General features: G+C 32.5%; 1 protein-coding gene across 1 annotated transcript in view; it reads right to left on the bottom strand.

Annotated features, from left to right (window-relative positions):
* The window catches only part of LOC146539977 (lachesin-like), a 194,706-nt gene that overhangs the window by 103,710 nt on the left and 67,010 nt on the right, over positions 1-23,986 (bottom strand). Inside the window, exon 2 of the mRNA XM_085207266.1 lies at positions 4,695-4,892. The gene's annotated coding sequence lies outside the window, so the exon portion shown is untranslated. The remainder of the gene's footprint in view (positions 1-4,694; positions 4,893-23,986) is intronic.

Below are 23,986 nucleotides of genomic sequence, written 5' to 3'. Positions count from 1 at the left end.
GAGGGGCACCCAATATAGCGACCCCCGAAACAACGCACTTCTGACTCCACTAATATTCTGGTACGCATTTATCTACTGATTGCAATTTTATTTTTCAAATTATTTATTGACTTTACTCTCTCTGATAAGAGTATATTTCTAAAAACACGTGTTTTATTTATTAAAGGATCAAAGGCATCAATGTTAACTTCTAAATTTTAATAATTTTTATGAAATGTTTTCGTTTTTGTAAATACTCTACAAAATAAATTTCTCGATACTTATTGAAGAAATTCCTTTAAAATGCGAAAAACATAGTCGAATGAAAGGAGAAAAAACGCCTTGCGAAATTTTCAAACCCATCAATTGTTTTGTATTGGGAAAACTTTCTTTGTCATTTGATCGATGGCCCCTTGTCCATTAGGGCCTTTAGAAGTTGTCCTTTTATTTATTGTATATTTTAACAATAAATGTAAAGTTCGATAAGAAACTTTGAATTTGATGCAAAATAAATAACTATTAATCATGTAAAAGCCTTCTTGCTTGAATAGAATTTCTAAAATGAAAGATTATTTGGATGAAATAAAAAATCCTTTAATCTTCAAAGCCTAAAAAAATAACGAGTGCTTATAATATAAAGAAATAACATGTTAGAAAATAAAAATTGAGCATTTATTTATTACCTGTACCACAAATATTATTAAAATATATAAAAAAAATAAAATACAGTAATATATTCTATTTTAAATAACCAATCAAAGCAAGATTGCAAATGTAAGATTAGTTGCGGACAGAGCGATGGCGGCGGTGCGGTGGCCAGGCTTGCTGAAGGTGCCAATATATTTCCTGACGCTTGAACGGTCAGGTAATTGTGGTTGAAACTTATCTCAGAGAGCGAACGTGAAAAGAATACTAAACAGCCAGTGGTTCTTGTGCAAATTATGAATATTTCCAATGTTTACTTTTATACAATAATACAATTTAGTTGAAGGATGAACTTTTTTCTTAATTAAGCTTTAAAAGGCTTAAAAAAGACTTGATGCAGGTGCAATAAAAAAAATAATATAAATTTGTCAAATAGGTACAAATGTTATCTTCACTCTATTTTCCATTTATAGCAAGGTAGGTAGGTAGAAAGAACCTAGTGTTACGACTGGCGCAGGCGCACGAAATGTGACGTGAGCGCGACAGGTTGTGGATTCGATTCCTACTCGAATAAATGAAATATTTAATATTTTGATTTCTTCGCTCTGGTGTTGAGGCAAAACATGGCGTTGAGTTCCGCCACTCAACGCCTACATAATTCGGCGGAAAATGGAGAACGGAATGTCTTAACACTAGGTTTCTTTTGCCTACTCTGCTGTGTGCGGGATACAGCGTTAAATGACGTGTTGCCAAATTAAGTCATTACTATATTTAAATGCATATAAAAAAATTACAAAATACCAGTATTATAAATCACAACTTTAAAACTGTACAAAACTACCATCGTTAACGTTAATACATTTCAGATTAATAATCCAAAGTTATAGAAAATATTTGCAACTGACGTAGGAAGCTTACGGCACGCCACTGTCATTGCGAAAAATAAAAGTAAATTCGTGCCGACCACGAGGTTTTCCAATGACCCCGCACAACGATATTCCACTCGGTGAAATATGTGAAGTATTTTGTTTTTTTCATTTCATACAATCCAGATATATATAGTGTTGTGAGGTTTCACTTCTAATGGCCGTATGTATTTCCGCAGAATTTATTTGGAAAAATAAGAGGAAATAAATGGAAATAAAAACTTTTAATGTTATATTAAGTTTGAGTCTACATGAGAATGCTGAGTTTGTGCCAAGAAGTGATATTTTTTAGCTTTTTTTCACAAGTCGCCGCGAGTCTCTGTTAAGTATCAAAGGTTGCTCGAATCTCTCTGGCGTAGACTTTGTTCAAGTTATTTACTTTAGAGCGAGCTCATTAGCTAAATGACCGTGTCTTATTGAAACAGTAATCAAAAGGGGACCTAAATTAGTAATGATTCTTTCTATCTTTTAGGAAAACTTGCCAATTAAAAATATTTATTATACGAATTGAATAAGGGGCAAATTCGATTTTAAATATTAAATGTTGTAAACTTTAACAGCTCACAGAATTGAGTTATTTATTTTTTTCTTGTCTATAAATAAAATAGTTCTCCTATATATTTAGAAATAAGTGATTCAACAATAAACCTTTAGTGAAAAATTAAATAAAATATCAATATTGCGGTGACAGCATCCGTGGTTCGCTTATTTTTGGGAAATGTAAATAAATAGATTTATTTATAGTAACTTGTTTATGTCGAATAAATTCAATTCACAATGCAAATCTATAAAGTGGAATTTTCCTGTAAAAAACAACTATAGAGTGTTCTCTCTGGCTCATGCACATTTGTAGTGTACTTCGAATTTATTTGTATGTGGAACAGTTGATAGTTTTTAATAGTGTTTGAAATGTTTCACTTTTGCACCCAACTGTGGAACAATATTGTTTTAGCTTTACCCTATCTAACCCGGTCTTTAGACATGGATATTATTGTTGACGGTTCACGCCGTTGCAAAACATTGTTTAATCAGAAAATACTGCGAGCTATACCAAACTTGAGGTTAAATAATTACATTTATTCAATGCCCGTTCCTCATTTTCCGCCGAATTGTGGGGAATCCCCCCAAATGTTTTGAGTGGCGGAATTCAAACCCGCACTTTGCCTCGATATATTTCATTTCCTCGATTGGGAGTTGAACCCGTTACCTGTCCCATCTACAGTCATATACGCAAATACCCCTACGCCACACTGGCCTCATGTATATAGTTCACAAAAAAAATTAAACAAAATAGTTAAGAACTTTTAATATTTTCGTAACAATCACAAAGATAGTTTATTTTATAAAAATATTTTACAAAAGAATAGTCATTACATTCAAAGGTTCAAGTTACAAACGATCCAACTTGATCTTTGCTTTTGCAGAGCAATGGCTATAAAGCTCTTTCTATTCATAGTAACAATTTCACTTAATGTTTCTGAGTCTCAATAAACTTAGTTGAGACTTTCATAAAATAAGTAAAACAGGCTGTTATAGTGCAGTGGAACGAGACCAACGATGGTTGGTCTGAGGTTATGGATTCAAATACTGTAAAATATTATAAAATACACGTTACTTATCGCTTATATTATATATATGTATATTAATATTAATTTAACTTTCGGGTTAACCAATGAAAGCTACTTGATATTGCGTAATGTTTAAAATAATGAAAATGGAAAACAGCTCTCCCGATCATTTATTTCCTCAAAATATAAGGTTTAAATAAGTTTTTTGTACGAGCAGGATGAAATGGTTTATAAATTTTATACTTCTATACGAATGACCGCGGCTGTAACGAAATAACTGAATTCAATACATGCACAATTTTAAATCACATTGGTTTTTAAAAACCATTGACTTTTATTTACTGAGAAAATTTCAGTTATTTTTTTGTTCATTTTGATTTTCAGGTTACATCGGGCATATAACAGAGTAGACAGAAAGAGCCTAGTGTTAAGAAAGAAGAGAACAAGAAGAACTCCGTTTGACACATACCGCAAAATTCTGGAGCCGCACTTTGCCTCGACACCAGACCGAAGAAATTAAAATATTAAATATTTAATTTCCTCGAATGAGAATCGAACCCATAACCTATCGGGCTTACAGTCGCACGCTTGTGCCTCTGCCCCACTACTAGCATTATTTTTATTAAGCACATTACAATATCAATTATTTTAATGTTAAACTAGTATTTGAATCGTAACTTTACCCGTTTTAAACAAAGCTAAAATGCTTTAAAATGAACACAGACTCCAGCAACCGCAACAAGCTGGTGAATTATAAATCAATTTTATTACAAGGAATAAACAAGACAAGAAACCGCCTTCCTATTTATCTGAATACCATAAATTAGAACAGCAATGAAATAAATAAGACGTAATGCCGATGCAGGTTAGATTCTCCCGATCATTGCTTAGTTGGCTTGGCAGTGATTGTGGCAATTATTCACTTCACCGCCTCCCCTCTGGGAGGAGGGAGGGCCTCTGTCGCTTCTTTAACGGCGCCGCTTAATATTGACACCGCAGTAAACAAAGCTTCATTACCAACGTGAGATACGTTTTTTATTCGAGTTAATTGGTATAATTATGATGATATTTCGTACGGTTGGTGAACGGAGTGTTCTAATACTAGATTCCCTCTATATTCTCTGGTACCTGCTACATGCGAGAAAATCGAATACCTGTAAAATAATTTTAACTAGAATATGCTTAGTTTTGTAGTAGTTCTTTTTATTTTGACCAGGATTTCTTTTACCTTCGTTTTTAGTATTCATTTTGATAAATTGCTATTATACGTAGAAAGTACACAGTGCTTAAGAAAAAATATAAATAAATTTACTACAAGAAATGCAACATAACATTACAAAATAAATAATATTTATTCATGCATGTATTCTCTTAAAGTATATATTTTTCTACGGAAATGCAAATTTATCTAATTGATTTAATCTTTTTACAAGTTTTTCCAATCTATATTAAAAAAAAATGCAATCAATATACGTACGCTTCCTGAAAATAAGACAAACTTTGACAAATATATATATATATATATATATCAAAACAGAGAATCTTATGATAAAAACGAACAAAGGAATAAACTAACCTTCGAGTGCATCGTATTGATTGAGCTCGAGCCGGCCGCAATATGGAAGATTTGTTGAGAATAACGGCTGAGCAGATAGCTCGAGTGGCCATTACAGATATCATGAGCTTGGTACGATCGAGCCCACCCATATATACTCGTACCTAGCTCGCTCGAGTTTCTCCTCTCAATGGGTCCTGGGTGTGGTGCACACCGTTACTGAAATGGAAGATAAATAAATTAATATTTAAGTTATTTTACAATTAATTTCTTATTGAGGACAGTTTGACGGTACATGCGGCAGATTGTGGGTTCGATTCTCAGTTGTGGAAATGAAATATTTAATATTTTCATTTCTTTCTTCACACTGGTAATAAGGCGAAACGCGGCGTTTAGTTCCGTCCCACTCGAGGATGAAATATTTATTTAAATTTATATTTCCATTTAAATTGAAACGAGTGGGGATAGAACCCACAACCAGTCGATTTTACAGTCACACTTCGTGCCCTTCCACCACGACTGGCCTTTAAAATTGAATTTATAAAAAAAATAAGCTTGCCATATGATATTATATTAAATTTCATAATATCCAAGCGGTTAGTGCCCAAAACTGTTATGCTACGTTGAAAATGACTCCCGAGCTAGTGTTATACCTCGCCCGCAATTTAGATATGCATATCAGATGCACCATTATAGATATAAAGTCCGCTATGTATTTCATGTATATCAACTGAAAAACTTATTGGTACTTCCTGCTTTTTACTAGAAAGACATAACAGCCTTTTGACCTAATGAGTAAAAATTATGTTTTAAAATAAACATTTAAATTAGAAAATTAAATTTGAGAATATTGTTTATTTAATTGCTTTCTTGATACTTTTACAGATTTTAGTATAGAATAAAATGTTATTTAAAAGTACTCTAACGGTGTATACGTTAGTGGTAAGCCAAGACGCGTTGTCTCGCATTTATATGATAGCAATGAATGTAAAGTGAAACGCAATGGTTGCTAGGTTGATATTTATTTTATTATTTCGATGTATGCGATTTCATTTTTTAAGGCCCATGTTTATAAAACTTAGAATCGTTGCAACGTCATCACGTATAAAAAATAGTATAACTTAGTTTATTAATAGTATAGCTTAGCTTTAGAATTATAGTGACCTAATAATAAAAAACTATGATTTTGAGAAAGAAAAAAAAAATATATAGATAAATAAATTAACAATTAATTTAATAATGCGATTGTGAAACCCTCACTGCGATTAAATACTATAATAATTTGGATGGTGTGAAATCTCATATGTCTAGCAAATATTACCATTGTTCTCCACATATGAATACAAACGTATTTTCATATTATTACCGTTTTCGACTTTCCGCTCAGTTTAGATACAATGTGCATTGAATAGCGGGACTGAATGACCAAATGTCCTGAGATAGCGGAATTTCTTATAACTTCACGCTTTATCTCGCACATGACATGGTAGATATAAGGAACCTGGAAACCTAGTGCGGCACTCCGTTCCCATTAAGACATTTCCGAATCCACTTTCTGCCGAATTCATTGTGTTTTAAGTGGCGAAACTTGACGCCGTACTGTGTCTCGTTACCAAAGTGAAAAAATGAAATATTAAATATATCCTGGAGTGGGCATCGAACCCAAAACCTGTATAAATAGTCAATATCACGACTGGACTCTTTAAAATCAATTAAAACAATAATTACTTCAAGTGGCAAGTGACGTTCAAAAAGCATCCACTACCCCAATAACCCATAAAAGAAATAGAAATACAACTATAAAAGCAAATTATATCGAAATAATTGAACCGTTGACGCCGCCAGCATATTTAACCAATAGATATATTTATATATATACATATCCAGGTGAGCGGTGAACCCCCGGGAATCGCTATTTTGCGCACGTTCGACATCCGATAAAAGTTTCCACCACAATCACCTAAGAGCTCAGCTGTCAGGGAATAACCGTATATCGGTTTTGTTTCTGCGACCTCGAGTTATGAACATCGTGAATGGTCGGTAATATGGGTGTGATTATTTGGATATTACGGTAAATAGATTTTTACGAATGTTGAAGGAAGAATGTTAGGTTGAATGTTTGTGTTGTCTTTGGGTAATCTTAGAAACTATTAAGTCGATTGGAAGACTATTTGTTAGTTTTTATTAACAAAAAGTCTTTGCTATGTAAAGAAATGTGTTTTTAGATTTTTTTAGCTTCACATAGCGGGGTAGGTAGAGGGAACCTGGGAAACTAATATTAAGACAATTCCCACAAAGACACTTTCATTAATTACTTACCGCTGCATCCGCCGAACTCAACGCGGCGGTTAGCCTCGACACCAGAGCGAAGAAATTAAATACTAAATATTCCACTTCCTCAAGTGGTAATCGAACCCACAACCCGTCATAGATCTTCGGCCTCGTATATAGATCAGAGTTGAAAATCACAATTTTACCTATAATAGCATTATATAAATATACTACTAGATATATGTAAAAAGCTTTCGGTATAAGAAAATTATGTACTCCGAATATGTTAGTCAGATTCAGTCTAGACGCTTACTCAATTTGAAGTAAAAGCTGTATGCCAATCGTTATTTTGCGATTGCAATACTTTATTAACATAAAAAGTTTTATTGTAGATACTTTGATTAGATTATATTTTTTTTATTATTATATAGCTTCCCGCTGTATCCCGCACATAGATAGCAAGGTAGACAGAGGAAGACCGGGAACCCAGTGTTAAGACAATCCATTCCTTCATTCAGAGACACTGCGTGTTGAGTCGCAGAACTCAACGCTGCGTTTTGCCTGGTTACTATAAGGAGGATTTCGTCCCAGAAAAATGAGGCCACTCGTCACAGGACACAAGCGCGATAGGTCGTGTGTTCGATTCCCATTCGAGTAAATGTAATATCTATATATATAAAAGGACTTGTCCTCACTGACTGAGGTAAGACGCACGCACAGCCGTAACCGCTGAGGGTAGAAACGTTAAATTTGGACAGATGTTTACTTTCGTAATCTGTACATCCACTAAGAAAGGATTTTGAAAAATTTTATTCCTAAAGCGGTGAGATAGGGGTTGAAAGTTTGTTTGGAAAAAAAATTAAATCGGCACCGATTTTTATAAAATTTGAAATTTAGATAGTTTCATGGTTTATTAGAATCCACCCAAAAAAATAAGCAAGCGAAGCTGCGCGAGTCTGTTAGTTTGATTATAAATATAACAAAATATATATAATATAAATATACTATGCGACATACTTTCTAATTCTAGTAGCTATCGTATAATATTAAATGAAGTACTCTACTACAGATATTAAAGTTTTCTTTTGTCGCGTCGCAAAGTCGGCGTACTTATGAAAGCTTGAACGTGAAACTTTGCCCGTTCACGCCGCGCTAGTTAATCGAACTACTATGTATCGTAAATATTTTATCAAGAAAAATAGTTCCGGTTTGTGCTATTTTTTTATATATACAGTCTAAAAATATAAGCTGAAATTATTGTTTGCATTAAACTTGTAATGCTTGTGGGTCGATTCCCACTCCATAGCTGCATCCCTCATAAAAGAGGGTAGACAGAGGGAACCTAATATTAAAGCACTCTGTTCCCCATTTTCCGCCTTATTTTTCATATCATTGAGTGGTCTAACTCAACGCCGGTTTTTTGCTTTGGTGCCAGAGCGCAGAAATGAAAATATTAATAGATAACAATTAATTACCTCGAACGAGGATCGAATCCACAACCGTCGTATTGCAGTCTACGAATTGAAATAGAAAAATAAATAAGATTTCTTGACTAATAATATAATATTAACTACTAAATGGCAATAAACTTATGTCAAATGACACCTAACAACGCAATTAACGCTCTGTCAGTACTAAGGCCTTACTTGAATGTATTAAAGCGATCCCACATCCCTCTGTGATATAAGAAAACCTTTCTAAATGAAAATAGGCATTCACACCCGGAACGCCTTTACAACATTCAGTCGCACTTTATTGGGCCTTTTCGAGCAAATAAATCGACTATTCGGCAAATATTTCAAGAATTTGCATATTTTATTCCCTACTTGCAATATTAAAATTAAATTTCAGTGGATATTTGTAAAAATATTAAATATAAGCTATTTTTTGTATAGGAATTCTTTCAAAAATATTAGGATCACACAACAGCAGGGTAGGCAGAGAGAACCTTGTGTTAAGACAATCCATTCCCTATTTTCCACCGATTTTTCGAGGCATTGCGTGTCGAGTGGCGGAACTTAACGCCGCGCTTTGCCTTCACACTAGAGCGAACAAAAATATAAATTTAAATATATATTTCATTTCCTCGATTGGGGATCGAATCCACAACCTGTCGCATTTATACACTTTGTGCTTCTTCCACGACTGTCTGGCATCTTGAAATGTTCTATTTTGTTTATATTTACAAAAGTATCAAGCGAAAAGAGCTATTCTATTTAGCCAATGTAAATGTAATTACATTTTCCAGTCTACTAAGACGACAGTGCTCAGTCGGTAAATTTACAGCTGGACCTGGTCCCCGGGGAGCAGGATAAATGAGATGCGAGGTAGCGATACTAATTATCCCATAGGTAGCTACCGTCTCTGGTTGCGCTCGTACTAAATCTTCTTCAGCTGGCGAAATCTTACTACTTATATTAAATAATGAATTGTATCTTGCATTTACACCTGACTAACTCTAGTTGTAACAGAAATATGATAAAGGAATTCTCATATACAAATCATAATAATATTAATTTGTTTCGGTTTCGCTCAACAAATAGCAGATATTAGTAGCAGGTAGGCAGGCTTAGTGTTAAGACACTCTGCTCCCCATTTTCCGTTGAATTCTGGAGACATTACGCCTTAGTGGCGAATCTCAACGTCGCGCTTTGCCTTGATATCAGAGCAAATATTAAATATTTGATTACTTTGAGAGGGAAATGAACCCACAACCTATCGCGCCTTTGCGTCATATTAAATCGTATTTTAAAATTCACAACACCATTTCAAATCTATAGGATTCCAAATAACCGTGTATCTAAAAACAGAACTGTATCCGTACAGTACAGTAATGGACATATGGACGCCATAATCGAATCAGGTTTGCAAAATAACGTAGCGTCCAGTTAACTGTGCAACTATCGGAATCCTATAGAAAATGTTCACAGACAAAGCTTAGTTTAACGAGGCTTTCGGGGGCGACAGAGTTGAATAATTGCGGGAAAACCCAATGACGACTGATGTACGGTTATTTCTTGTTTACTAAATATATTTAGTAAATATTGCTTTTATTGTAATTCTATATTATGTTATGTATATATATTGAAATCGTTGTGGTGCGGTGGCGCAAGCGTTAAGGCTATGGTTGTAAGTTCGATTCCCACTCAATGGAAAGAATTATTATTAAGTAATCTTTTCGTTTAATCGCTTTGGTACCGAGACAAATGCGGCGTTAACTTCCAACACTCAACTATATATAATGATAATTTGGATTAATATTATAATCATTAAAATATTTAGTATTAAAATATAGCGTAGTATAAAATTCGAAATAACTATTTTATATATGACAATTTAAAGTTTTAGTTCAGTTTGAGTTTAAAGTTCTGTCCATTTCCTTTCTAAATTAAAGATCTAAATTTGTATAAAACATTTAAACTTTACAACCCTTTATATAAATTTTGTTTCTTTTACAATTACGCTAAACAGGGAGTAGAAAATATTAGCTGGTAAGGTGTCAAGCCAATTCCGCCCAAGCGCCAACAATAGATTTAATCAAAGTGAAATATAGTTAAGTAAAAACAAGATAGTTATTTCCTCTGCCAATAACAGCTGAGCTTATTGGAATGAAACTTTAGTAATAATTAAATACTTTTAGAGATTTATTGATTAGTGTCTAAATATTGAAGAATCATTAAACGTAATGCAATTTTGTTACTGTAAACGTGATAGTTATGGGTTTGACTCCCATTCGAGGGAACAAATTATGTGATATTTTCATTTCTTCGCCCTGATAACAAGACTAAAGGCAACGTTAAGTTCCCACCACTCAACAAGCAATGTCTCAAAAATTCACACAGTTATAACACTAGATTTCTTTTGCCTACCCTGCTATATGCGGGATACACGGGCGTGAAGCCGAAAAAGGTCTCTATGACCACATATAATATTTAGTAAATATTATAATAAAAGTTTTTGTTTAGCGGAACTTAACGCCTTGCTTTATCTAGTTACCAGAGCGAAGAAATGTAAATATTGAAATTTCCTTTTTTTCAGTGAAAATCGAACCCGCAACCTGTCGCACGCTTGCACCTCTGCATCACAACAGGCGATTAGTGTACACATATAAAAATTCATAAATTTTAAAATGCTAGACTACCAGTACGCTAAACTTTCTCCAAGTTCTTTAAATACCGTAAAATGCATATTCACGAAGCCTCGCAAATGCTCACGTACGTACACAACTGTTTCAGCGCTCTCATTAGTACCACCATATTAACCTGTTTAATGTTTTATCTCAATTTCTCTTTGAAAGAAACACGTTTCTATTATGGAGAATGCTATATCACTATTTTCGTCAATTGTAATAAATATAAGTGTTTTATGATGTTCTACAAGTAATCTATACTAATATAATAAAGCGGAAGAGTTTGTTTGTTTGTTTGTTTGTTTGTTTGTTTGAACGCTAAGATCTCTGGATCTACTGGATACGATTTCCTTTGTTTTTGTTTTGTATGAAAGCTGCATTCTTCAGAAGTGCTATAGGCTATATAACATTACATTACACGTATATACTAATAAATTAAAATACTTTCTAATTTGACATGCAATTTATTCTGCCATGTTTATAACAACCGTCGTCGCTACGCGACCGCGTTCGTTACCGCGTCATTTTGATATTCATCCTTATGAAAATAAATATAATAGTCACTTTTAGCATTTCATCTAAATTGAAATTATATTTCTATAGAAATTATATTCTTATATTTCAAGCAGGCGTAGCCGCGTCCGGGTCCGCTAGTATATTTATAAAAATGCATAATAAATATTATTAGGGAAGGCATTTGTTAAGTTGAGGCCAGGTCGCACAAACGTGCAACTGTTAGCGCGAGAGGTCGTGGGTTCGATTCTGACTTGTGAAAATGAAATATTTATATAATATTCTCATTCCTTCAAGTAAAGTATGGAACGGAATGTCTTAAAACTAGGTTCCCAGGCTCCATCTACTCATCCTGCCGTGTACGGGATACAATATAAAGCTACAAAAAATAGAATAAAAAAGGAGATCTCTCAAATTTAAAATCCACTTAGAATTGGGGTATTGAGAAGCGTTTACCTGAATGTATTTCTACTTTCATAATATAAGGAATCAGGGCCCACGCACAGAATAAAACAAGTTATTCACCGCCGGCGTTACTTCCTCGGCCTAATGATGTAGAACGATGCGACAGCCCCTGCATATTCAAGATAGCCCCCGTCATTTAAAAAAAATGGTTTCTCTTTCAACTCCCTTTCCCTACATAAAGAACCCCTTCGTTATTCAAAAAGACAGTCGACTGTAGTCGTCGGTGACTCTATTTTATTGGAGTTTGTAACAAAATTTATTAAAATTATCTCCATTTTAATTAAGTTTATAAATTACTTTAGTAAATGCTCATTTGTCCAAGCTATAAGATAATTTACAATACTGTAAGTTTGAATTGTATTAAAAATAATCAAATCTTTTATAAAAGCTGTCTGGATAATTTTCACTTCAAATTAACAACTTAAAAATGTAACTTATGTAACGAACTCAAATAATATATTAGTATTATATTATAGTACTAGTGACTTATCCGCGTCTCTTCTCTTCCGCATAAATATTTAAAATCAAATATTTTTTGTCCCACAAAATATAAATCTCCGTAGTTCTTGGAATTCTCTCAAAACAAAATAAATAGGAAAGAAAAGGAATAATTATAGAAGGTTTCATAAAAATTCATAAAATTCTTGTTTTTCTTCATTCACAATCCACGACGTTGAGTTCCTCTACTCAACTCGCAATGTCTTTAGAATTCGGGAGAAAATGGGAAACGGAAGTGTCTTAATAGGAATGGAGTGTATTAACCCTAGGGGAAGTTAGGGTCCCAAATTCCCTCTGCCTACACTGCAATGTGCGTGATATAGCGAAAACCTAAAAAAAAACAAATAAATAAACCAATTTAAAGTGACTTATCTGTACCCCGCTATGTAAATAAGTTTACTTAGAAAATTTTCTTCCATTTCTTGGCTTTTGCTTTACACAGAACGTGATCTAATGAATCACGCCCTTTCCACTTTTTCACCTTGGTGCCAAGGTGAAGCACGGCGTTGAACTCCGCTATTCAACATGCAACGCTTTAATTTTTTCCGGAAAGTGTTAAGTTAAAATTTAATGTAAAGTTCAAAGGATTCTCTAAGGTTTCTTTAAGGTAAGTAGTTAGCGTAAAGGGTATGATAATATAACACGAAACGAGGAACGTGTCGAAATAAACAACAACTTCTTCAGTATGCGACATTTGAATACAAAAAAAGAATTGTGATATGAATTTTTGTTTCTTTCAGTTTTTAGCAGACAAAGCAGAAATTGGTTTGTTAGTAACTGGTACGAGAGCGTGAAAAATCGTTCGAATCGTCTTAAAATGAGTTTTTAAATACATGCAAAAATATCCAATGATAATTCTGTAAGTTATAAATTTTACTGAAATTATTATAAAGTATTATTTTTTCAGTTTCACGCTGTATCCCGCAGGGTAAGCGAAGGGAGCCTAGTGGTAAGACACTCCTCTCCCTACCTTGTAATAATATATAATATTTCAAGTTCTCGAGTGGGCATCGATCCTACAAGTCGCGTTTATAGCCTCTCGCTTCTGCCCCTGCACCACGACTGGTACAGGATGTTAAGATACTACGAGTATATATGAGTTCATTAAGATTTATTAAACATTCAAATTATATATAGTTAAAAAACCTGTTGATAACAAGCAAACGTGTATGACTAAATGGCAGAGAAAACCTACAATTTTACTCAAACTTTCCTTTTGTAAAAGTCGCGTGTCCGAGTAGAGGTACCTACTTATAAAAACTTTACAGAACTTTCCCTGTCTGCATTGACTTTTGGCTGCAACGAGTTAATTTAAATAAAGTATTTTTTAAGAATATAGTTAAAAAGTGTTATTTTTCAATATTTTAAATGTATTACGTTGTTTGTGTTTTATTGTAAGAAAAAAGGCCACGCACCAAGTGTCCGTAGTAGGTAATATTAAAAAAAAAAAGAAAGCTGTATTAAGCACATTTTAAAGATCTAATACTCAAATTAAAGTAATTGGCAAAGTTAAATCTAGCATTACATATTATTTCAAAGTAGCTATAAAATAAATAGCGGATGTTCCAGTAACGGTCGGTAAGTCAGGGAAGTTGGAAAGTAAATGGTATTAGCATCGTCTAATCACTATCTGGGGAGCATTCCATCTGGAGAGCTGGATCTGAGTGCTAGCGTTACCTTTACTCTTGTAGGTTAAGCAGAGGATGGAAAAGAAGTAAAAATTTTGTATATCCTGTACCCGTTATATATGGTTTTTATTAATAGTTTAATGTTAATGACAAAATTTAAAAATAAAATCTAGAAAATAACCGAATTCCTCTTGAACAACATGTTTATCTCACAATAATTATCGTCAAGGCGGATTCTCGTTTGAGTAATTAATTTTGCAAGCGCGGCGTTGAGTTACACCACTTAACACGCAACACTTAATATGCCACCTCCAGAATTCAGCAGAAAATGAGGAATGTAGTATCTTAAAACTAGGTTCCCTTTGCCTACCATGCTATATGCGGGATACAGCGTGAAGTTAAGAAAAATAAAAAAAGAAATATTAAATATTCGTGATAGAAATGATAAGAATATAAAAAAATTAAACAAAAAAAATACACTTTTAACGTAATTACAAGATAACTAACACCTACGAATGTAAAGATCCAACGGAGCCATGACGCGTTTAATTATAATCTCTCTGGGACCTTAGACTGCTTTAACAGGCATTATATAGTTATTAAGAAAATTATATTTTATTTTCATTTAAAGTAGTTTTAATTTCTTTTTTAATAATAACTATGAGCAAAAAAGTATACGGTGGTTTAAAATCTTATAATAAACTACCATACTTTTGAGGCCAATAGGTTATGGGTTCGATTATCACTTTAGGAAATAAAATATTTAATATTGCAATTATTACGTTATAGGGTCGAAGCAAACTGCGACGTTAAAAGTTGAAAAAAATAACCATATTATTTTTCAACTACCCGCTTTATTCTGCACTCCGTTATCCACTTTCCATTCAAATACGAGATAATGTGTGTTGTGTGAACACAGTGGGGAAATAAAATAAACAATCATTTTGCTAATATTTTTACGAATCCAATAAATTCGTCATTTGACACTGATTCACATGCCAATAATGCTACTGATTACATCTCCAATTTCCAGTTCTTAAAATAAGGGTTACAAAACAACAGTTTTTAAAAGCACAATACTTTCATGCAAAAAATACATAATTTACAATACTTTTAAAAATAAACGAAAAATCTTGTAATTGTAGTATGTACATAAATTAAAAATTTACGGTTCCCAACATCACTTACTTATCAGGTTCGTTGTTCCAATAAACATGCGATTCAAGAGTTGGAACCTTTCCAAATTAAGGGGTACAATTCTTTAGTTTTACTGCAATATCATAATTTTTTTGACGATAGTGAAGTATGCTAAGAGCTTATCGACATTCTTATGGAATTAAAAGTGTAATATTATTTTTTTATACTTTCTTTTATGCAGCAGGGTAGGGTAGGGCTTGTTTCCTATACTAGCAATGCCTACAGAACTTAGCAGAAAGTCCGCAATTTCTGCTTTCATGGAAGTATCTTATTCTACCTAGGGTAGGTAGAGGGAACCTAGAAACCTACAATAGGTTCCCATGTTCCCTCTACCTACCCAGCTATGTACGGAATACAAATTAAAGATTTAAAAAAAAATACCAATAAAAATCATACCAAATATATTTCATTTAAACCTATATAAATCAATAATAAAGCCGTAAAGAAACAATATTTAATGTGCAGCAGTGCAGCATGTGAAAGCCATGCTGTTTTTATGAGCTAAGTTACACAACATCTTACAATGTACGAAGAGAACACTAAAGTGCAACTTCTCTTGTAATGCGGTGAAATTTCTCGCGGTCAGCAGTACGAAGGTATACATATATACTAGCAGCGAGATATAAATTTATTGAATTATACAGTAGAAAACGCTAAATAAAACAATATTATTATTGTTGTTGTTGTTCTTTATTTACGGCGTTCCGAGCGTGCCAATTCAGCACTAATCACTTCGCCAATGTCGCGTTGAATGGAAAACACATAAAGGAGAATGTACGGTAAAAAAAGACGATATTACGCAATAAGAGAATGCACGTTAAAAAGAGATCCAGAAGAGAGAGATACTGCCTTCACCTATAAGTAAAAAAAAATTTTTTATATATATATAAATATTACAATATATACATAGTAAAAGGTTAGTACTAAGTAACAATATTATTATAGCGTTAACAATACAATTTTTATATTATGATACAATTGACTCCGTAAATTTTAGAATCTATTCAACAATTATTATTACGCACCAACGGAACACCGAAGACTTGATAAAATAACCTTTATAATTTTATTACTTCAAAAATATCTTCGCTTCACTTAAAAATACCATAGGAAACTCTCTCTCTCTCTCTTGTCTTTTAAATAAAAATATTCTTTGAAAACAATGCTAAAACTACTCCAAACATTGGAAGTTTTAATGCTTATACGGAATAGAGATTTTTAAGTTATCCACCATAAGTAATACAACTAGAGGAGAATCGAAAACTTTAGTTTCTTGGAGTAGGTACTTTTAAGCATCTTATGAATATTCACATACGCCTCTGGATTGCTTACGAACAAAGATGTTTAATTTAAACACATTACGTAAAGTATGTATACTCGTATACGTTTACCTAATTTCTTATTTATTAAATTTTTCGATCATGTATTTTTAGGAAATGAAATATTTTATACCTTTTTTTTAAATTTTATATTTTGGATAAGAAGGCAAACCGTGGCGTTGAGTACCGCTACCCAACACGCAATGCCTTCAAAATTCAGTAAATGAACAAAAACATGACAGTTGGAATATATCACTATACTATGCGCACGTCTCGTCGCTTCGTATGAAGGTAATATCATATACAAAATTTTTATAACTAAGTAACTCTAGGTTTTTTTTTAATTTTAAAATGTATGTAATTATTTAGAAAACGCATAAAAATACGTTTTATACGTTTCTACATTTTGTAAATAAATATTTTTCTTTCCTAAATGAGGAATAACACTTTAAAAAGGTAAAAAAAATAATAAATAGCGTTCTTTCTCATTAAATGATAATTCTTAACAATAATTTCTGGATAGCGAGTAAAAATCTACCAACACAGTGTCGACCGAGTGTCTTAACACTATGTTCCTTTTGCCTGCTTTGCTTTGTGAGGGCATGGAATAAGCAGATTTTTTTTAAGTGTATAATAATTTCAACGCTACACAAAAAGCAGGCCTTCTAGGTTTCTAGCTACCATGTCCATCTAAAACGTTAATTCGAATAATACTATTAAAATGGAGAAGCTGTGCTCACGTACCGTTATAAGTGTTGGGAATGTAATTGTATTAGAAACATGTAATGTAATGACTTCTGGAGCAGTATCGAGTGTCTAGACCTGCTTGTAATAGCTCTGGAACTCCTTTGTGCTCTTGCCATTTATTAGTCAGTCTTTAACAATTTCTCAGATTACTATTAATTAGTAATTTGGAACATTCAGTTTCTAAGTTTAGACGTCTATTTAGACTCTAACAGTGGATAAGTGTGTATTCAAGACGATTGTTCAAGCATTCGGTAGTCTATTAGTATAAGAAGAATTTAAAGTTTTAGTTATAAGTAGAATTTTAATTGATAGTCAGTTATTTATTTATTATATTCAAGTATGACTGTCGGGGTCCTTAACTCCTATTAGATTTACGTACTCGAGTCTGTCGGCGTGATGTCACAGGCGTGCGACTTTAAACGCGATGCAGCGGGTTCGATTCCCATTCGGAGAAATTAATTATTGAATATTTTCATTTCTTCGTTCTGGTAAGAAGGCAAAGCACGGCATTGACTGAACACGCTGTCTTGAAAACTTGTCGAAAAGTGGATAACGAAGTGCTTTGACACTAAATACCTCTGCATACCCTGCTCTAAGCGAGATACAGCGCGATCTAAAAAAAGGAAAAACCTACTACTATATATCACTTATTTTTTTGTAATTTCTCTATCATAAAATAATAACAAAAGAAGGTATATAAATATAATATGTACATTAGTATTCACTTACAGTTTGCTTAATTAATGTATTTATTATAAATAAATACCTAAAAACATGTCTCCAGATTAAGCGGATAATGAGAGCCAGTACCAGGTTCCCTCTGCCTCCCCCATCCTCTGTGAGGGATTATAGCGTGAAACTAAAAATAATACCTGAGAAAACATCTAACCAGCTATAATCGCGACCACCGGACACAAGCGCTTGTTCCTATCAAAACAATAAATTGTATACAATATATCTGTTTCATTATTCATTAAACTTTGCTTGTATCGCAATAACACTAACAACAATTTATGACGACATATCTAATATTGTTGGCCTGAACGATATATTGAACGTATGGACCAACACAACAGATGTTTTACTATATGGCGGCTTCATCCAGTCTTTTATGTTCGTTCTCTCAGTGGAATACCCTATCAGATTTAATGATGTCCTGATACTGCTTCTAGCCTCATATATCTTTCTTCTATAGTACGAGTACATCTCTTCTATAAGGCGTGTACATCCTATCAGCCTTTAATGAGAATTTGGAAGAAAATAATTTGGAATTAATGAATAAATATATATAATAATAATAGCTTGGCTTTTTTATAAAATGTAAAAATTATTTTCTTATATAATAAAAGTATATAAATCTTGTACAGCATGGTCATGGTCTAACCACTAAGGTCGCAAAAGATCGAGCAAAGTGGAGTAGGTTGAGTAGGAAGGCAGACCCTGACAATAGCCGGGATTAATGCCAGGAGGAAGAAGAAGAAGGAATCTTATATAGCATGGATAATATAGAATGTAATAAGTACAAAATTATATTTTCTAATACATATTTTTTTATATTTATATCTATTTATAACATCACACATGCAAATTTCATTTATTGGAAGGAAGAAACTAGTGAGGGATATTTCTTTCATAATTATAATTGACCTCCGAACGAGTATCGAACACATCTATATTCTATATATATAAAATCGAAAGGTCACTCACTCATCACGAAATCTCAGAAACTACAAGTGCTAGGAATCTCAAATTTTGCATAGGAGTTACTTATAGGACGTAGGTGCTCGCTAAGACGGGAATTTGCTATATTCGATTTCTAAAGGGTTGTTTTTGGGGTTGAAAGTTTGTATTAAACTTCGTTACTACAAATGCTAGGAGTCTCAAATTTTGCATAGACGTCTCTAGGACGTAGTCATGGAGACAGAAATTAATAATAACGTAGTTCACGCGGGTGTAACCGCGAGCGGGCCGCTAGTATCGTAAAGTTGACCACACTGCGGCACAGCTGCAATTAAAAATAATTTTAATTTTAATTAATTTTAATGTTATTAATTTTATTTGGAATATAAATTTCACAAAATATTACAGACATATGACATTCTTATTTTACACCTACCATAAAGTTCTTTTTCATTAGTAAAATGGTTTCCGTAAAAACCTACGTCCCGTAGAATATTTTATACGATTTTTGTAAATTGGTTCAGATATAACGCAGATTAATACGAACGATGGGACAGAAAAGAGTTACTGTTTATTACGTGATATCGTGCACTTTCCATTCTATACGTATACGTGAAAAAAATGTAATTTAAAATCGCACGTTTTGAAAATACGTGACTTTAGGCCAGTAGTAGCATGTGACAGTAAAAGCTGCACTTTGTGAATTCAATTCTCACTAGAAAAAATTAAATATTTAATATTTTTATTTCTTGACTCAACCGTGAGAAAGCACGACATTGACTTTCGACACCCAAGAGCTAATGCCCCCAGAATTCGGCGAAAAGTGGTGAGTGGAGAGTCTAAACACTAGGCTCCCTCTGCCTATCCTGTTACATACGGAATAAAGCATGAAATTGAAAAAAAAAACTTTTCAAAACATTTAAATCTTATTAAAATATGCAAGTATTTTTTAACTATACAATTAACTCAGCTAATTCAACATAAATATATCGAGGTTCAAAGGTTTATACCTATTAAACTATACAGAATCCGGGTGCTGTGATATAGAGAGGCGTAAGATAATGTCTCAACCCTATTAACCCAATGTGGTGGATTAATGGTCAGAACCCTGCGGCGGCATTTATTAGACACTTTTAGTTATTTACGCTTTTTTTTTCTAACTTTAATCTTACTTAGACTTTATACATTTTTATTTACTTTCAACTTCACACTGTATCCCGGATACAGTAGGGAAGGTAGGGGGAACCTAATACATCATTTACTAACTTATCAGAGAAATAATACAATAATTTCAAAATATAACTATAATCACAAAGAAATCTTTTAATTGACCTAGAAATCGTTTTTCAGTAAAAAAAAAAAATATATAAAACAAGACAAATTTTCCACAGAGAAACATTTTAATAAACTAGATCGATGTCATCATATTTTTAAAAGAAATATGAATTTCCAGCAGGTATTATACAAATGCGTGACACAGTAATCACCATTAAAATTCAACATATAGTGTTTACAGGCGCCTGGTGCGGCGCTCGCGTCCCGCGCATACAAATAAATTGAGTACGAAATAGTCCCAGCAAAGCGGATATACTTCTCGCATGAAACAAACAGTCGAGGTTTATGCAAATTGGGCTCCTTTGTATTTTAGAGGATTAAAATATAGTGGGAATTAGTTCCGTGTCAGATATCCGACTGGCGAGGAACCGCTTGATTTTATTGTGCTAGCGGTACTTTGTTGGGAATGCAGTCTTATCTTATGTTTATTTTCTTTGAATTTTGTTTAATTTTAATAAAAATATTTATTCGACGCATTATGTAGTGACGGCGTTAAGTTCCGCCACACACAATACCTTGACAACTCAGCGGAAAGTTAAGCGAAAGTGTGAGCAGAGTGTCTTCACACAAAATTCACAGATTCCCTAGATTTCTATTAGTATTTAAATATTTATATTATAAGCATTTTTAATCATTACTATTTACATAGATTCCTTTTGTCTGTAAATAATATTCTTAAATCATTTAAATATGATAAATGTTTCACAGTTCATAAATAAACTATTAGTTACTATATTGATATTAAGCTTCACCTTTAAAAAGTTTTTCGGTCAGTTTCATGCAATTTTAATGCTTTCCCGAGAGCTTTTGACACTTTCAGCTTGATTATTTACTAATCCACAAAAACCTATATTTTGGTTTGTATTAAGAAATAAACTTAAAATTCTCTATATTTACGCCACGAATGCGAAATTTTAAAAATATAACTTAGTATTTATAAAAATAAGGACAATTTTGATAAGATAAGGAAGAATTTGCATCCTTTGTTGCACAGAAAAATCCTCCTTTCTTGTTAGCTAGACGTCCCATGTGTCAATTTAGAGCAACTTTAGTGCGCAGTTGTACTAAATAGGGCAGATAATACGTACATTTTTTTCTCATTTATATAATATATATATTTAATATACATAAATTTCATATTAATAAATAAATATTTTTGTATAGATTAAGAATTTATATTTTTATATATAGATATTTAGTTAAGCTAAAGTTTATTTTGACTAATTATTATAGCTAAAGTTCATCGGACAATTTGCCTTCGATGTAAGATACTGGTATTGTTAACAGAATGGTGTTCAAATTATTTAAGGATGCCATAAAGGTTAACAACCGAGATATTGACTTCCCAAAGTCTAAAATTATAACAATTCTGCTCCTTTCACATTATCCTAGGTTAATCTTCTACTTAAATCATGAATATGGGATTTTTTCTCATTCTAAATTAGGAAGGATAATGTAACAACTTTGAATTTTTAACTTTGGTAGATTGTTTTCCAACTTAACTAAAATTTTAATTAGGTTATTTTAATCACTTTAAATATTACTATGTTTTAAATTCAATGAACATATAATAGGTTAACAATAAACTTAGTGACTCGCAAGCAGAGGGTTGCAGGTTCGATGATGATAGTTGCAGGACAATACAGTACATAAAATAGTGTCTCTCCTTTAATATTTGAAATTTGGAATGTAATATGATTTTTTTGTTATATTAGCGTGACTTTATGTGACTTTATTGTAATAAATGCCGCCTATTACCTGTTCTCAAAAGTCCAAGTTTACATTTACAGATAATCTAAAAAAATATATATTTCCAAGCCAGATTGTCAATTCTCTGACACACGAATCAAAAAATAGTTTATACCTTATATAAAAATATTATAGTTTTTATTCAATAAGCTAAACTGATAGATCAGCTGGAATATAAATATAACGTCATCCTCCACGATCGTTGAACTGCCACTATTTTAAAATATTACGATTTTTCGTGCTGCATGCATATCACAAGGAGCAATGGAAAAAAGCTTTTTAAGCTCCAAAATTTATGAAATTATAAAGTTAAGTCTTTAAAATGTTATAATTTTTTAACAGCCACTCTCTGTGAATAAAATAGTAAAATATTTATACAAGTATTTAGTGTACATTTATAAGAGAATAAAATGGAGGATTCGTTATAGCTCCATTTCTATTCAATCTTTGGGTTGATACAATAGTTTTGTCTTTATCACAGTGCTGTGGGTTATATTTAATGAACCTGGAAAATGATAGAAAGATTTTTTATCACTGTTAATTTCTCTTAAGATTTAAAAATTAAAAATTACTTATTGTATTTTCGGATTTTTTACGTAAATACATTTGTAGGTAAAGATCTCAAGTGACGTTCTCGGGTGGCCTCGAATCGGTCGACGCTCAATGGGCAGGTACTCTCCCAGGTGGACCAGTTCAGTCAGTCACGATCCTGGGAAAGGTAAGGTCCACTGGATAAGGGTAGTGTTGGAACGATCGTGGTGCAGATTTTTGAGAAAACCTAATATGTCCAGCAGTGGACGTAAAAGTGGTGGTGTTCAGTGATGATTATGATAATAGTATACGACAAAGTGTAAGTTACCTTGGTATGGCAAATTAAATTTTAACTCAACAACAAAAATTAAGATTTTTAAACATTAAAATATCAATTATTCAGAAAATTTAAAGATTTGTCACTACAACTCCTTTGTCTTAAACTAGCGCCGGTAATAGAAGAATTAATTATAAAAAAAACTATCAACCAATTTCCTTGTTATAACGCTAAAATTTGGTTTGTATGAAAAACCACACTTAAAAATTAATAAGATGTTTAGCGCAAGAAATGCGGTTTTCCTTAAATGAGGTCTTAATATTCCATTTAACTACCACCAAGGGAGCCTTATAATGTTAAACCAAAAAGAAAATATGATATTACCCATCTCCGGAATTTAACCTGCAAGCTATTTATTTTATTTACATGTTTTTTATTTATTTATTTATTTTCTTTAATATACAGTATAATAAAATTATTATGTAAGTTATTTAAAAGGTTAAATCAGAAAGAGACATACTTTTGAACGTCGTGTCACATCACGTTTCGTTAGTTTTTTCAGTACAAAAATTTACACAATATAATCGTACATGAGATCGTGTATGTAATATATTTTTTTATTATCTGCATTATTTAATATATATATATTTATATATATAGCGTAAAAATATATAATTTAAAGTATGCCAAATTTCACTCATCCTGAACTTCACAATTGCAATCTGACGATTCTGTTCCTGAGAGTTCCACTTTTCTATATATTTATTATCCACGTAGCATGCAATTATCTTAGAATTAGACAGACAAACAGTAGGAAAAAATCATCCTTAAATCACTAGACATAGTACATCTCACAAAATCTGAGCGACACATAAAAATAAAAAATAGCAATAAAACTCTCTCTCAACATTATTAGAAGACGTTATTTCTATTTTATATTTTCGTCTCACATATAGAATTCATAGCTCTCAAGC

The sequence above is a fragment of the Heliconius melpomene genome, chromosome 3 (genome assembly GCF_056956725.1).
Source record: "Heliconius melpomene rosina isolate 202511_hmr_F chromosome 3, ASM5695672v1, whole genome shotgun sequence".
NCBI classification, from domain to species: domain Eukaryota; kingdom Metazoa; phylum Arthropoda; class Insecta; order Lepidoptera; family Nymphalidae; genus Heliconius; species Heliconius melpomene.
This window is presented reverse-complemented; position numbering and strand designations above follow the sequence as displayed.